This window comes from Chelonoidis abingdonii, chromosome 5 (genome assembly GCF_003597395.2).
Source record: "Chelonoidis abingdonii isolate Lonesome George chromosome 5, CheloAbing_2.0, whole genome shotgun sequence".
In the NCBI taxonomy this organism is placed as follows: domain Eukaryota; kingdom Metazoa; phylum Chordata; order Testudines; family Testudinidae; genus Chelonoidis; species Chelonoidis abingdonii.
In genome coordinates this window covers 131,408,865-131,426,464 of record NC_133773.1, presented here as the reverse complement: position 1 = coordinate 131,426,464, position 17,600 = coordinate 131,408,865, and the positions used below count along the sequence as shown (strand labels likewise).

Genomic DNA, 17,600 nt, shown 5'->3' with positions numbered 1-17,600 from the left:
TTTGAAAAATCTTGTTTCCTGATTGGTCCTCTGGTCAGGTGTTTGGTTACCCCTTCGCAGGTGAAATAGACATTAACCCTTAGCTATCTGTTTATGACAGTGCCACAGGACTCTTTGTCACTCTGTACCTTGTCTGTATATCATAGTTTAGAACAAATATCCATTTATCTCCATTTTCAAAAATACTATTAAAGTATCTGTATGTTTTACTATGATTCACTAGGCATTAGTGTTTTTATATGCTAAATGTTTTTATGCTGCACAAAGCAAATGTTAAACACATACATGTATTAAGCATGTATATGGAATATGTGCTGGGGTGGCATAGAGGTTTTTATCAGAAAGTTTGGGGTAGGCACGTGACTCACAAGTGGTAATGTCATGAGTAAGCAATGCAGATTATCCCAAAAGTGTGCCAATAAAATGTTATAACACTTCATCATGCATTCTTTATATGCATGATATGCTACAGAAAAAATATTTTAGGATTTTTTTAAAATTAGGACTATTTTTCATATCCCATTGCTTATAAATCAAAGTGCCGTAATAGCCCTAGGTCTAACAGCACAGATCCTGGGGGCAAGAGAGTAGGGACAGGGAAATTGCTTTTTCTGAACATTAAAATATTACAATGTTAAATTCTGATAATATCAGAGCTAGTGTAACCCCTCTGCCAGGTGAAGCCAGTAGCAGCTAGGACCAGGTTCAATATCTTGAGGTTCCTTTCCATTGATATAACACAGAGATGGCTCAAGCCCCCACCCAGTAACCTGGGAAAATTACACCCCACTGCTGAGCACCTCTGAGAGGCAATACTTCCCTACTCACAAGCAGAGAGTCTGAGTGTAGAAAAGAAACTTTTAATAAAAGGAGAGAAGTAACTTGGCATTAATTTGGGAAAACACCACAAACAAGGTTCATAAATATAAACTATGAGCAAAAGACCCAACTTACTTGAGGGTGGACAGTGTCCTTTTCCCCTCAGGTTCTTAAATCCAGCAACCCAAAAGTCCCTTGAGCGTGCCCGATCCTTTTCGGGATCCTTGTCATAGTTGCTGTCCTTGATCAGTGCATACTCAGAGTTCAAAAGGTGCATGTGCAGAGATCACCTCCCACCCTGAATCAAGGTAAGGAAGCACCTTACTTGCTCCTCTGCTTGGGCACTTGTCTGCTGCCCCTCTCTGCCAGGCATCCTGCTGGCTACCTAATGAGCCTCTCCACCAGCTGCCCTACTGGCCACTCATTCACCAGCCAACTGTCAGTCACCTTCTGCTGCCACTCACCTCTTTGCTGTGACCTCTGCACATCAGTCTCCTAGTAATTTTCAGCTCTTTGCAGGCTGGGCAGAAACACTGCCCCATCTCAAGTGATTTTAGCTCTCAGTGATCAAGCTTTAAAACAATAAAAGAGACTCTTAATGAAGCCTATTTAGCTCTTTTTTGAACAATGGGGAGAAACAGGTCAAACCAGTTTGGGGACTCCTAGAGAGAGACCAAACTTCTCCTAGTTAGATCATCTGTTCCCCCCACCCCTTTCCACAGGGCTTTGGCATTCAAGCCCCTGGCTTAATGAGGGCCTTTCAGCTGAAGGTGACCCCCCTCATTTGGGACAGGTTAAGCACAGTCCTGCTTTCCTCTGGTCCTACAATAATTACAACATTTTGGTAACAGCATTTCACTACCCCTGCATTCAGCGCTAAAGTGATTTGTACCCAACACCAGCCAAAGTTATCACTTTGACACCGCTCTATCTGCTGAATATCTAAGCAGAGCAAGAGCAAACTGTATTTACATAAAAACACCCAACATCTCTCCCCTTCCCAGCTAGCTGTCAGGAAAACATTCATTCAGACCCTGCTTCCACTAGCATGGCTAGAAGTTAGTGCTGAATCTCATGGGGAATCTGAGATTATTCCTTTTTGTAATGGTAAAGGGCATAGGCTATCTGAATGTAAAGGCATGGCATTTTTATGTATAAACAAAAGCAATCAATGGCTCAGGACTTAGTTTTGCCTTTATTGGACCTTGAGGCAGAGTAGACTTGCAAGGGAGACATTTATGTGGCAGTTTGTTTATTCAGTGGCAGGTATCCAAAGCCACTTGAGAAGTTAGATGATCAGTCTTGGAGGAGATAGATTAATCGGCAAAATGCAAGTAATGCAAGCAAAGAGTGTTATAATAAATTCATTTCCCACTGGATAACACCATCACGTAGGTGGAGTCCCTGTATATGGAAGGAAGAGTGAGAAAGCAGGGGGAATTGTATGTACATCAGCATTGGCCTGCTAATCCCAGAGTTGTGAGTTCAATCCTTAAGGGGGCCATTTAGGGAACTGGGGTAAAAATCTGTCTGGGGATTGGTCCTGCTTTGAGCAGGGGGTTGGACTAGATGACCTCCTGAGGTCCCTTCCAACTCTGATATTCTATGATTCTACCCTCCTGCCTGTGTTTTCAGAGCTGCAGTATAAAGTGAGCTGGTTTAAGAACTGCTAAATGTTTGTATAGCTCATACATTCTATTGGACTCTATGAAATCTGGTAGGTTAAACCAAAAATATTAGAGTAAATGCTAAAAAAGACCTGGCTAGCACATTTAGCACAATGACACCCCGTCTTGCCAGCCATGAATTATACTGAGGCTGCTGTGAGAGAAGAACGCAGCTTCAAGAAGCATCTGTGCATCTGTCCAAGTGCATTGTCATGTTCTCCTCACTCTAGCTGCTCTCTTTCCAATAGGGGTTTTGTTCCAATTTTTTGTTTATTTGCCGTTTACCCTCCCCAACATTAGCGAACCTGTTTTGCTGTATTAAGGGTTGTATGCCTATATTGGCTGGAGAAAATCAGTTGCAGTTTCAAAAACCAAGTGGAGAGACCATGCCTAGGCAATGCTGCTCTCTGAATCCCGTTCTGTCATTCCTAAAAGAATACCACTAGTTAGAACTACTGCTGGGCCCAATCCTGAAAGATGCTGAGCATCTCCAGGGAGGTGTTATGCATTCTCTAATTTTGCAAAATAAAGGGCCGTCTCAGGGGGTAATTGGCTCCTTACAGGAATGGGCCGAATTCTGCTCACATACCACAATTTATTTTTATTCTTAACAAGCGCTTGATTCATGAAATAAAATATACAACAAATGTGATTTTTGACTCAGATCCTCTGTGTGCCAGTTAGTGTTCACACTAAAACACTGACCCCCTCTGACTCATTTGTATCACATAAACCCCAGCTGGAGTATTGCAAGTTTTAATTATAATTATCTTCATTTATATCCATGTGCTTATAATTAAAACTGCTCAGTAGTGCAGCCTAATGTAAGAGCTGGTGCACAATTACCTCTTCTTGTCAGGCTGGCCAAACAATGCTTTCTTCTTATTTGTAAGGAAATTGGAAATTCTGAGGATTTCCTCAACTTTTTCTGGGCTTAACGTAAGGCCGTGGTGATAAGGATGACAAGGCAATATTTCAGTAAGATTAGTATTAAGGAATTAATTTACTGCTACAGCACATGGGGAACTAGACACACTGCCCATTAATGTTAATGAGAATGGTTTATGGTTGTCCCCATTTGCAGTCTGGAAAATATATCCCATGTAGACCTACAGTATGACCTGGTCAAATAAATCTGAGAATGAAAAAAATGGCTTTCATGAAGACTTTTTTGTTTCCTTTACATTTTTTTATTAACTTAAACAAAAACAAACAAAATTAATAGATTCCAAGGCCAGAAGGGACCATTGTGATCAACTAGTGCAGGGGTCCTCAAACTGTGGGTTGGGTCCCTAGGGCTGGGGTTAGACATGCTGGGGCCCGGGACCAGAGCCCGAGCCCCACCATCTAGGGCCAAAGCCCAGTGGTTTCAGCTCTAGGTGGCAGGGCTCAGGTTACAGCCCCCCCCCTTCTAGGGCTGAAACCCTTGGGCTTTGGGGATCCCCACCCACCCAGGGCAATGGGGCTCAGACTTTGGCCCCCCCAGGCCGGGACGGTGGGACTCAGGTGGGGCTCAGGCTTTGGTCCCTCCTCCTGGGGTCATGTAGTAATTTTTGTTGTCAAAAGGGGGTCACGATGCAATGAAAATTCACAACCTCTGACCTAGTGTGACGTCCTGTATAACACAGGCCCTAGAACTTTCCCAAAGTAATTCCTGTTTGAACCAGAGCATAGCTTTTAGAAAGATATCCCAGCTTCATTTAAAGATTGACAGTAAGGACAATCCACCATGACTCTTGGTAAATTGTTCCAAGGGTTAATTACTCTCAGTGTTAAAAATGTATGCCTTATTTCCAGTCTAAAATTGTCTAGCCTCAACTTCCAGCCGCTGGTTCATGTTCTACTGCTGAAGAGCCCATTATCAAGTATTCGTTACCCATGTAAGTAGGTACAGATTACAATTAAGTCACCCCTTTACTTTCTCTTTTGTTAGATAAACAGACTCACGGAGCTCAATCTATCACTACTGGCATGTTTTCTAGCCTTTCATCATTCACATTGCTTGTCTCCAAACCCTCTTATCAGCATCCTTCTGAACTGTGGGCACCAGAACTGGCCACGGTATTTAACAGTGGTAACATCAGTGCTGAATATGGTAAAATAACCCCTCTACTTCCACTCAAGATTCCCCTGTTTATGGATCCGAGGACTGAATTAGCCATTTTGGCCAGTGTCACACTGGGAATTCATGTTCAGATGATTATCCACTATCACCCCAAATCTTTTCCAGAGACACTGCTTCCCAGAATAGAGTCCCCCATCATGTAAGCAAGACCTACATTATTTGTTCCTAGATGTACATACAGTAAAAGCTTTGTTATCCAGCATGTTGGAGAGACGGTGGGGGGGTGCCAGCACGTCAAAAATTCCGGTTAACTAAGAGGGAGTTTAGGTGCCGGAGGGGGCTGGGGCATGGAGGGAGTTTGGGTGTGGGAGAGGGACCAGAGCAGGAGTTTGGGGCACAGGAGGGAGTCCTGGGTGCTGGATCTGGACAGCGCTCACCTTGGGCAGCTCCCCAGAAGTGGTGACATGTCCCTGCTGCTCCTCTGCCCACAGGCACTGCCCTCACAGCTCCCATTGGCTGCAGTTCCTGGCCAATGGGAGCTATGGAGGCAGCCCTCGGGGCGGGGGTAGTGCACAGAGCCACAATGGATGCTCTTAGCATTATTTGGCTGAGTCTAGAGTTGTGCTCAGAATGGAAATTCTGTTTGGCAGAGGACTGTGAAATTAGCTTTCATTTCAGTTCAGAGTGAAACTTGAAAACTTCAAAATTCACTGTAAAATAAATTTAAAAAAATAAAATAATTTGGAATCAGTCATAACGTTTCTTTTTAATATTGACGATTTTATTTTATGTATTATAATATAAATCAAAATTAAAAAAAAAAGTTCTAAACAAAAAATCACTTCCAAAGAGAAAAATCAAAGTGTTTCATTTCAACAGGAATAAAATGAGACTTTTTTGATGTTGTTGGAGCTTCTTCCCTTTTCCCTTCCAGAATGAAATGTCAGCCGAAGAGAACTGCAATATTCCTACAGAATATGGTTCCATCAACATTTTCTTCAACCGACTGTAGCTTTGGGACCTACTACTCATGTGCTGTGGTGGATGTGATCAAGCCAGTTCATGTGCTGAGACAGTCTTTCCAACATCTGTGGGGTTAATTTTGCATCAAAGTCAGAAGGGAATTGCTGTCATTTCCAGTACAGGGCAGGAAGGAAAAAGCCAGAACAGGTAAATATGACCTGACATTCTAATTAAAAAAAACAACCTAGGGAAATGTAGTCTAGATGAAATTACTATGAAGTGCGTGCTAAAACTGCTTGAAAGATCACATTCAAAGAGTAGTTGTGAATGGTTCATTGTCATACTGGAAGGACATATCTAGTGGGATCCCCCAGGGATCTGTCCAGATTCCAGTACGATTCAACAGTTTCATTAATGACTTGAATAGTGGAGTGCAAAGTATGGTTACAAAATTTGTGAACGATATCAAACTGGGAGGGACTGCAAGCAACTTGGAGGACAATATTAGAATTCAAAATCACCTTAACAAACAGGAGAATTGGATGAAATTCAGTATAGACATGTGCCAAGTATTACACTTAGAAAGAAAACCAAAAAAAGCATAAATGCAATTGGCTAGGCAATAGTATTGCAGAAAAGGATCTGGGAGTCATAGTGGATCACAAATCGAATACGAGTGAATGTGATGCAGTTGCAAAAAAAAGGCACAAGTGTATGTAAGACAAAGGATATAATTGTCCTACTCTACTTAGCCCTGGCGAGGCCTCAGCTGGAGCATTGTGTCCAGTTTCAGATGCGGCACTTTGCCTGCCACACTCCACAAATTGGAGAGTCCAGAAGAGAACTATTCAAATGATAAAAGCTTTAGAAAACTCGACCTACGAGGGAAGGTTAAAAACACTAGGCACGTTTAGTCTTGAGAATGGGACCTGACAATCTTCAAATATGTTGCAGGCTGTTACAAGGAGGATAGCTATCAAGTGTTCTGCATGTCCACTGAAGGTGGGACATGAAGTTATCAGCTTAATGTGCAGCAGTGACATTTCGAAAGCTTTTCCTGATATCTAACCTAACTAGAAGCAGCAAAAGCACTGGAATAGGCTGCCAAGCTATTCCTCATCGTTGGAGGTTTTTAAGAACTGGTTAGACAAACGCATATCAGGGATGGTCTTGGTTTACTTGGCCCTGCCTCAATGCAGGGGGCTGGACTGGATGATCTCTTGAGGTCCCTTCCTGCCCTACATTTCTGTGATTCTATTGCTCTGTGTATGTGAGAAACGGAGCTGTGTTGGGCAACGTTTTCTGGAGCCAGGAGTAGAGAGGCATGCAGTTGTGTATGTGTGTGTGTGAGAGAGAGACAGAGAGAGAGGGGGGAGAGGGGGTCTCCAAAGCATAATGGGAAGAAAAGTACTAAGGCAAGGTTGAAGTGTCCTGAGATAATGCTGTGTCAGAGGAGAGGCTGATAATGCAGAAGGCAAGTGGGACTTTTCCATCATCTAATCCAGCTCCACACCAATGGCTCCCTACTGTAGGCATACATATAATGCTTTGTTCAGGCTAGTTCTAAATGCCTAAGTGATGGAGCTCCTGCCATTTCTCTTGGGTCGCTACGCCAAAGCGTGATCAAGGAGAGTGGTAGCAAAAAGGCAGCAGGAAGGAGTATTTCTGCACTGGAGGGAGGGAGGGGAAAAAAGATAGTTCATAAGAGTTTTCTGCATGAGGAAGGAGGCAGTGGGAGGGAGCAGAGGTGGTGATGGAGGGCGATTCAGCATGGGGAAGCTGATTCTGGAGTGGAGAGGAGTGGGAGGGTAAAGGGAGCAGAGTGTTTGTAGCTGCTGAGATTGGAGCAGGTGGAGTACTTCTGCTGTGGGAGAGAAGCAGTGAAGGAGAGAACAGATGGAATGGGGTCTGTCCTGAGCAGGAGGTCACAGATGGGTGTGTGCATGAGCCTGATGCTGATAAAGTCTCTTGTCAACAGTGGTTACTCAACTCTACTCCTTGTTGCTATATAGCCGTACACTACTGACTTGAAATGAAGCTATGCCAACTGATACCAGCTGTGGGCCTAGTCTACAGTCTGATCTGCCACTGCACAGTTAGTATCAGGGAACGGAAAATGTCTTGCCTAGCTTCAAAGCATTGTGCTGAAACAGGAGCCGATACACATGAAACAGTAAAACTACTTACTTCCTACTGATGTTAAAGGGGCAGTAATGGCTTCTAGCACCTCTCAGGATCAGGTATTATGGACCTATGCATAATCTGATCAGAACAGGCATTGCAATGCTGTTGCCACTTAAAAAACACAGGTCCATGGAGCAACTCTTATTTCCCCACAAGCTCACAAATATTTTGTTTAACGGCAGAAATTCCTGGTGAGTGACAACTATGCTGGCAGGTCACAGGACCTGCTGTTGGGTTATATCATTGTTATGAAATTCATGCTGCTAAGGAACTTTGAGTTGTACTCCGTACTGGGAATAGGCCAAATAATCTGTGACTCAAAACATCTCTCCTCATGGATCACTGAGAACAAAAAAGATTTGAGTTGACCTGGTAGGCTAAACACAAACATGTCAAGATCTCACCAGCACCAAAATATTTGTTTTAACTATCTTGGGAGAGAAATAAGGGCCAATGAGCAACATCTACTAGGTGCACACATTGTTTCCCAGATGTTTCACTTCCTAATTTTATTATTAATTAAATACAAATATGCTCTGGAATTGAAAATAATGGGTGTGAAGAACAGTGGGCCAGATTCTGATCTCAGTTACACTGTGTAAATCCAGAGTAACTCCAGTGAAACCAGTTAAATTACTCCAGATTTGCACTGGTGCAACTGAAAGCAGAGTCTGGCCCATAAGCCTTGAGAGATGTTTGTCCAAACACAGCACAAACAGATACTTTTGGCTTAAATAACTCCTATTATGAGAACAAATCAGGAAAGAACAAAAGAAAATCTCCTCTCTCACAGTCTGTACTGAGGTGAAAGTACAGCACGTCATTAAATGTTTAGCAGTCACTGCCAAAGATGTCTTAACTCACTTGGTCCATACCTCTTCATTTCCCAAGGCCCAGATGAGGGACAAAGATATTTTATTACTACAGGAATCACAATACTGCATGGATTGATTCCTTTAGGATAAGTTACTATTCTAGTAACCGCAGTCTCATGCTTGTTTATTTCCGATGGAAATTATTATCAACAGTAAAACTGAGGGGGGGACACTAAATTCGGGTGGAATACAGGTAATGTTGGGACTAAAATGAATGCGCCCCCTTGAAATAAGGGGCATTTGAGAAATAAGATAATGGAACTGTCTTATGCAAAGACCAGAAGATAACACAAGTCTACAATAGCAAAGTGAGCAATGTTGAGTTTTACATGGAATCCACTGTTGTAAGCCCATTCTATAAAAGAAACAGGCTTAGAAATAACGAGACACAGAGCTCTAATAATAAATGTCTTTCCCTTCAGAGCTGCTGTTAATTCAGTGAAGAAACATTGCTGGAATACACAAAATGGACAGGGCGCAGAATCTGGCTGCAGAGGACATTGAGTTATTTGAGTGGAAGGTACTGGACGTGAGAGAGACTTAAGGCTGCATTTGTCATTCTTTTTAAATCATTATGCCTAAATTAAGCAAACCCACTTAACGTACAGATTGTAACTTCTGGGGGAATTCTGCGCACAAGATTTTAAAGTTTCGCAATGTTCTGCGTATTTTATTTGTCAAAACAACACAATAAATCATGCCTGTTACAATTATTTGGGTCCTTTATTTCAAAATATCTCTCAGCAAATATGTCTGTAACAATCACAAAAAAGATTCAGGAAATGTTTTTGACAAATAGATTCCTTACTTGGCATATTAATACAAAACTTTAAGTAATAATTCATTTAAACTACAATACAGAAATGCTTTTCCTACACACTCAGCAGCGTCCAAACGCTTGGGAGAAATCAGGGGTAATGGAGGAGCTGAGACAGAGGGAAGTAACTGCTGGGAAGGAGCGTGGGAGCAAACCTGAAGCGTTGGTGGGTGTGGGTGGGTTAGGTATGGAACAAGTTTTTTTGGTGGGAGAGATTGTTAGGGAGTTGGGGAGCCCTCCACATGCAGACCTCGCTGACCCCTAGCCTCCTTCATTCAGTCGGGCACATCTGCCCCATCCCCATGTATCCCTGCACCCACCCCCCTGTGCCCATGTGGTCCTGCACCCCTACTCCAATTCAGCCCCTGCCCCAGTCTCTCCCCACCAACTAGCCTTTGTGACCCATAGTCTATGTGACCCCCCCAGAAGCCCTATGTGCCCTGCTCTGTATCCCCCCATATCCCATGCCTCCTCACAGGGCCCCATGAGCATGTTGCTGTGAGGAATGCAGCCTCTCTTCCTCCCTAGTGGCTGCTGGCTGCTACTGCCAGTGAGCCAGCTGCCCCCGGTTCTGGCACCACAGCAGTCCCTGGTGGGAAAAAGGTGTAACTGCAGGATCACACCAGCGGAACGTATTTTCTGCAGAGAAAAAAAAATCTGTGGAGACATGAATTCTGTGCATGCGCAGTGGTGCAGAATTCCCCCAGGAGTAACACATGCACTCATAAATTGAGTATATTTCAAAGCAAAGTTTCAGTTCCTTTTTTTGTGTGGGCTGAAAATAAAACAGATAGAGATGGGCCCAAACCAAAACCTCAGCTTCAAGAGTCCTAATCTAGATATGAACTCCATGACTGGCTCCCTCTCTTTAATGCATTGAACTGAATGCCTGGAGCAGTACACCTCTGAACTTCGCAGGATATTTGTAGCCTGGAGTTAAACTGTAGCTCAGACCATCTCTTAATTTTGTAGTTATCAAAGAAGGCACAGTTGAAATCAAGTATAGTCTAGAATAAACCACAAACTTCCTAGAGTATGATTTCTAATGCAACTGGCAGATTTTATGTTCTCCTTTAAGGTGTGTGATGTAGCTAAATGGTGGACTTCTAACATTGTCAATCCAGTTTATTCTGGGAACACGAATTCCACTCGAAAAGTTCAACACAATTTAGAGAGGAGCTGAACATTTCAGAGGAAGGTTAAATTCCTCTGAACAGGCAAGGTATGACCGGCTTGTCAATGTGGGCTTTGGTTGAATACATGGGTGGTCCTTTGCTGAGAAAGGGACTTGTGCCTACAACTTAGGACTGAGTGCCAGGGTTCTAATCCTACGTCTGCTTCAGCTGTATGACACGGAGCAAGTCACTTAATTTTCCTATTTGCAAAGCTTATTCTCACCTATCTCACAGAGTGCGGGATGAGGTTAAACCCATTTATATGAGAAAGAAGCTTGGATGGAAGGGAAACAGAAGGGTAAAGTGTCACTTTGTTCAACATAGATATGAGTCAGTTTGCTTATCTCTGTGATGTTTAACCAAAGTTGCAAGGCAATCAAAATATATCTCCTTTACATTGTGCTCTCCACTTTCCCTGCTGGAGAACATACTTTTCCCACTTTAACTAGACCAGACACAGCCCATATTTTCTTAACTCCTAAAATAAATCACCACCCTAAGTAACAGATGCTCCAATGCGTGTAGAGATGAATACATGATGGACACAACAGTCATTACACTCATAACCATTTTTCACTGTCTAAGTGGAGACCACCTATGGCTTGTTAGCAGTATACTGGCCAAACTGATGGCTCCAAGTTGACATGGCTGGACTTTTTGACTTCTCAAGTCCCTTCCAGCCCTACGTAACAGAACCATAGAATCTTATAAAAATTGACAAGTAATAAACTCTGGCCAGATGCAGAGGATGCTCAAGCAACACATAAAGAATCTTTACATGTGGACATTGTTAGAGCAACATATGGTGTCTAGTTCATTCACAATGTTAAGTTATCCCAAAGTGGAGCTGGTCAAATAACTGATTCACAGATATTTTTTGTCCCTGATTTAGGCAATCACCTAATCAAATACTTAATTCCACCCTGTTTCCAGGACTACACAAGTATGTGCTTAAGTTCTGTCCTGAATCAGGGCATTTATCAATACAACTGTTGCATTCAGTTCACTATTATTTTGTGGGGTCGTGTTGTGATTATTCAGACATGCCATGTTTGTGAAACTCTCTCAGATTAAAGCACTAATGATTATTTGTCCAAAAATATGTACTAGAAGGGTTATTTTTTAAATGCTTGAATCCATTAAGCTTCTAGTTTTAAAAGTTTTGTTCATCCAGAGATAGAACAAAAGCAACACTGTGTGAACTGACCAATCAATTAATACAAAGAATGGATAGCTGAAAATGATTTGCCCAAATCATTTAGGGGGAGGGGAAAGCTCAGTGGTTTGAGTATTAGCCTGCTAAATGCAGGGTTGTGAATTCAATCCTTGAAGGGGCCACTGGGGGAACTGGGGTAAAAATCTGGGGATTGGTCCTGCTTTGAGCAGGGGATCAGATTAGATGATCTCCAGAGGTCCCTTCCAACCCTAATGTTCTGTGATTCTAAATTATTTGGTGAATACATATGAATAAACTCTTCAGTAGAATAATTCCTTTGAATAAAGTTCCTAAGTGAGTAACAACATCAGGATCATGTGCCCAGTTTTTCTCTCTTTCTGCATAGCAATGATACTGCCATAATAATGTAAACTGCCAGAAAGCTTTCTCCAGCCAAACACAATAAATAGCAAAGATGGGAACACAGCCTTCTTCCACCCAATTCACTTCCACTGAGGAATGCACTTTGAAAATGAATTGAGGCATAATGCTAGCAAATGTCTAACCACAGCTAATTAAGACAGACAAGGTAGTTGAGAGAATATCTTTTATGGGACCAACTTCTGTTGGTGAGACAAGAACAGCTATAACAACACTGCAGATAACCACAGGTAAGTCCCTTTTTCTCTTTTTAAAATGCAATCAAATTAAATGCATGATGCCTATGTTAATTCAGCTGTTTCTGGATGAGAGCAATTAAATGCAAATCAGATATGTTACTATAATGGTGAGATTTTGCAGGTATATTCACAAAATAAATAAATGGTCAGAAAATGCTAAAGTTCAAGTTCTAACAGGACCATTAACTTGGCCCTATTGCACATGGGTATCTTTCATGCCTGTTTTTCTGTAGTACTGTTTCTACCATACACTGTGTTCCATCATAGGTATGATGTGCAATGCAGCCAAGTTAGCGCTGCTGTTGGCGTCTTAACTTAGGTATTTATTGCCTTTTTCGGATTTCAGCTGCATAACCTTAAGATTGCATTCATATAAAATTGGGCATTTGACAAAAAAAATTGTCCAGGGACTATACATTGTCATATAGTAATTAAGACAATTATACAGTTAATTACCATAAACATAATGTGGTAGCCTGCAGAGGCCCTCAGGGTGGTGGCTGCAGGTAAAGCTTACCATTATTAGCAGACCCCCACCCCCCGCCTTGTGCTAGCTCTCAATCAGGGCCAGCTCTACCATTTTTGCCACCCCAAGCAAAAAAAAAAAAAAGGCCACCTGGATTGTGCTGCCCCGAGAGTGGACGGAATGCCGCCCCTTAGCATTTGCCTCCCCAGGCACATGCTTCCCCCGCTGGTGCCTGGAGCCGGCTCTGCTCTCACTAGCTTGCTCTCCTGCCCAATGAAATGGTATCAGTTCTGCTGCCTGTTGGACTCCAGGGGCCCTTGGACAGGGGAAAGGGTGGATCTGAGTCTAGCTTCCAGTTTACCGCAGAGGTACATTACTTCCAGGGGTTGTTACCTGAGCCAGTCGTGGGAGCTTATTCAAGGAAAATACTTAACACATTTCCACTGAACTTCATGTCTGCGCAACACAAGTAGCAGCAAAAAATTGTTTTCCAAGCCATTTCCTTAACTTTCAAGATACCTTGCGTGTGAGACTTTGAACTTCAGTTGCAACCTCTCCAGTTTCCCTTGATCATGCAGTATTTAATTTGGATGACATATTTTTATAGTATTTGTTATTGTTTTGGCCCCATTGCAAAACTGTTGTGTCACAAGAATAGCAGTCTCCCGCATAACATTTCAGTCTTGGAAAACACATGCACTTCCCACTGCCCTCACAAACCCGACCCCTTTCTGTATCCATTTAAACTGCCTTATGATAATGCTTGTAAAAAGATCTGATCAGCAGTTTTCCAGCCCACTCATATTTAATATGAAAGAAATTAGTGGAAAACCTAAATCCTGGAAGAATATTTTCACTACTGTACAAAACAAGACATGAAACCTTTAAAATAATATTTACACATATTATGTTAACCTTGCAGAAAGTATTTAAGATTTAGCACAGTTGCTTTTAGAGTCTCAAGACAGAAATTTTTCTGGTATTTATTTACACTTAATAAATCTGACCTTGAGGAAAAACTAGGCCTTTACTCTGTTTTTTGTTCCCTTTATATACTCATGTTTACAGACCAGCTATGGATTTTTTAAATGTGTTTATAAAAATATTTAGACTTTTCAACACACATCAGATGTGATTCACACTCCAGTGTACAGCATTCTTCCTCCCCCAGCCTTCAAGGTTGTTACAGCTTATATCAGTGATGGCCCAGAATAGCATCTCTGAAGTTAAGAAAGCATCTCAATATGTCTGGTTTATGACATGGCATTTTGCAAAGCACGATGGGGTATTCACCCTACACCAGAGCCCTGAAGGGGTGAGGGTGGATCAGAAGGGGCCAATTAACCTGATAATTAACCACAACTGTGGGAAAGCCAGGGACCGAAATGGATAATGGATTTTGATACCCCAGAAGGGGAAAACTGTACAGTTACCTGGCCATTGGGCTGAGTCACGAAGACACAGCACCCCGAGTCCTGATGAGCAAGAAGAGCTGCAGGGCGAGCAAGTGATGGAAAGGGGCACCAGATCAAATGAGAGCTGATCCCCAGACCCAGCCACAAGGAGGCGTCCCAGTGGAGTGAAACCTGCTACACATGGCCATTAGAAACGATGCCCAACCACCAAACATACCAGCCATTTATCAGAGAAGTTTCTTCTACTCCCTCTCACAACAAGTGTCATGGAGTCAAGTGTGGAGCAGGGAAGTGAGACACCCATATATGATTCCAGGTTGAGCAGCAGAGTTGAAGAACGAATTTTAATTCAGCATTCAGCAATGTCCCTTGTCTTGGATTTGTCTTCCAGCAAGCGAATGGGAACAAAAAAGGTGTAAAATATTTCTGATGAAGAAAAAGGAAATCTTTTAAAAAAAAATGGATGAGCTATTTAGATTTCTGCATACCAAGGCAGAAGAGGCCACCGTGATCATCTAGTTTGATATCATTTTTGACACGGGCCATAGGACTTTCCCAAAACAATTTCGTTTGAACTAGTTCAGTGTTTCTCAAACTTGGGACACTGCTTGTGTAGGGAAAGCCCCTGGCGAGCCAGACCGGTTTGTTTACCAGCCGCGTCTGCAGGTCTGGCTGATTGCGGCTCTCACTGGTCGTGGTTTGCTGCTCCAGGCCAATGGGAGCTGCTGGAAGCGGCGCGGGCCGAGGGACGTACTGGCCGCTATTGGCTGGAGCAGCAAACCACAGCCAGTGGGAGCAGCAAACCACAGCCAGTGGGAGCCGCGATGGGCTGGACCTCTAGACGCAGCAAGTAAACAAACTGGCCCGGCCCGCCAGGGGCTTTCCCTACACAAGCGGCGTCCCAACTTTGGGAAACAATGAACTAGAGCATACAGTTTTTTAAATCCAAGCTTTATTTAAAAAATTGCCAGTGATGGAGAATCAGTCATGACTCTTGGCAAACTGTTCTAATGGTTCATTACCCTCATTTATGTCTTATTTTCCATCTGAATTTGTCTAGCTTCAGCTTCCAGCCATTGGATAGCATTATACTTATGAAGAGCCAATTATCAAATACTTGTTGTCCATGTAAGTACATACAGACTAATCAAGTCATTTCCTTAAGGTTCTCTATTCAGGTAAATAGATTGAGCTCTGTAATTCTATTACTATAGGGCATGTTTATTAATCCTTTAATCATTCTTCTGGTTCTTGTCTGAACCCTCTCCAATTTATCAACATCCATCTTGAATTATGGACACCAGAACTGGACATAGTATCCCAGTAGCAGTCTTACCGGCACCAAATACAGAGGTAAAATAACCTTTCTACTGCTACTGCAGATACCTTGTTTATGCCTCCAAGGATCACATAATCCCTTTTGTCTACAGTATTGCACTAAGAGCTACACTTGGAGATGATTATCCACCAGGTCCTCCAAATCTTTTCCAGATTCACAGCTTTCTGGGATGGAGGAAGAGCTCAGTCATGTATTCATAGATTTTAAGGTGAGATGGAATTATCATCATCTAGCCTGGCTTTCTGTATAACACAGGACAGAAAATTTTACCCAATGATTCCTAAATTAAGTCCAATAACTTGTTGCTGAACTAAAACATCTCTCAGTCTTGGTTTAGAGACTCCATGTGATGGAGAGTCCTCCATGTTCCTTGGCAATCTGTTCCAACAGTCAATGAGCCTGGTGTGAAATCCTGGCCCCACTGATGTCAATGGGAGTTCTGCCACCAACTTCCATTGGGGCAGAATTTCACCCATAGTTCATTATGGTCTTCACTTGCAATATTTTGGGATTATAAAGTACATGAAAAAGGAGTTGGCTAAAAATCTCCAGGAATTTCAAGAGTGTAATGGGAAGTCATGTAAGCGATTTGGGAAAACATTCCCCAGTTTTTACTGAACTCTGACATTAAGGAAAAGTGTGAATGCTCTGCGATGGGCTCACTTTGCACTTGATTCTGCATTCCTTGTGCAACCAAAAATCCCACTGCACAGTTCCAGAATTTGGTCTGAAATATGAGTACAAGGCAGGATGTTAAGGCCCTGTTCTTCTGCTATTGTTTCTTGGGCAGAGCTCCCATAGATATCAATGGGAGTCTTTCACAAAGTTACAGTGTAGAACTATTCTAGTGCCCAGAGATCTTCTGTTTGGAAAGCTTTCAGTAGTGAGCTGTCTAAAAATAAATATGAAAAAAACACAACATTTTTACTCACCAAGATGTGTACTCAAATTAACCAAATCATTGCACCATCTTACTTTGGTTGTGACCTAAAATGCATGGTGTCATTTAAGTGCAGTTATGAGTGGAAAAGTGACAAGCTCTTTTCTGACATGCTGCTCTCCTCACCTGATAAGGGACCTTCTGCAGTGGTTCTCCATTCATTCTATACATAGTGATCAATGGCTTGATGTCTAGTTGGCAGCTGGTATCAAGCGGAGTGCCCCAGAAGTTGGTTCTAGGGCTGGTTTTGGTCAACAAGAGCAGCAGTGGTACCTGCAGCCATACGCACATTACATATGGGTAGGGGCAAAAGGGGCAATTTGCCCCAGCCCTCCCCCATTGAGAGGGCTCCCAAACATGAATGATGCTGTGATCACAACACCACTCATTGAAACTTGGCCTGGCAGTGCCTCCGTCACATTTTCAGTTTAAGTGAGAGAGGTTCAGATGTGCGTACCATGTGAAAAATGTCTGGGGGTGCCCATGAAAAGCATATATGCCAAAATGTAAACAACATTTCTTTGTTCTGAAACAAGAGATTGTTACAAGAGAAAAAATGTAGGACCACATTTATTTTTAATTATCTTAAAGAGTGTTGCCATTCCCAAAGCAGCCCTGATAGTGCTCCTTTTTCTAGAAAAGACTTGGTTCATTCTTTCTGCAAAACGTATCTCATCAGCCTCAGTTAATTCATTATTGAGATTTGACAATAATCCCGGCCTTTCTTTCTAAAGATACTCCATGTTTAATGGCTCTGTTATGTAATGTGCAGCAAGCCAAGAATATCTTGAAAACTTTTGGAAAGGTAGCACTGAAATGTTCCGCCAGGTTTATCTCGGCATCTAAACACCATTTTTAAAATGCCAACATTCTTTCAATTACTAATATTTGGTAAACATTGAGAATCAGTGTAATTTATGCCCAAGAATATTCAGGTCTGAGAAATTAGGAAAACTTGTCTATATTCCACGGGATGTCAAATGTCACTAAAAGAAGAAAAAATACTGATGTTTACACATGTCCAGGCAATTTGGGAAAG

The 17,600-nt window shown here is 42.4% G+C and overlaps 1 long non-coding RNA gene across 2 annotated transcripts in view; it reads left to right on the top strand.

The window, feature by feature from the left end:
• The window catches only part of LOC116835717 (uncharacterized), a 32,533-nt gene extending 23,271 nt beyond the window's left edge, over positions 1-9,262 (top strand). For both annotated transcript variants that reach the window (XR_004376279.2, XR_004376280.2), the window contains exons 2-3: positions 5,486-5,721; positions 8,996-9,262. This is a non-coding gene — a long non-coding RNA (uncharacterized LOC116835717). The remainder of the gene's footprint in view (positions 1-5,485; positions 5,722-8,995) is intronic.
• Positions 9,263-17,600: the final 8,338 nt, after the last annotated feature.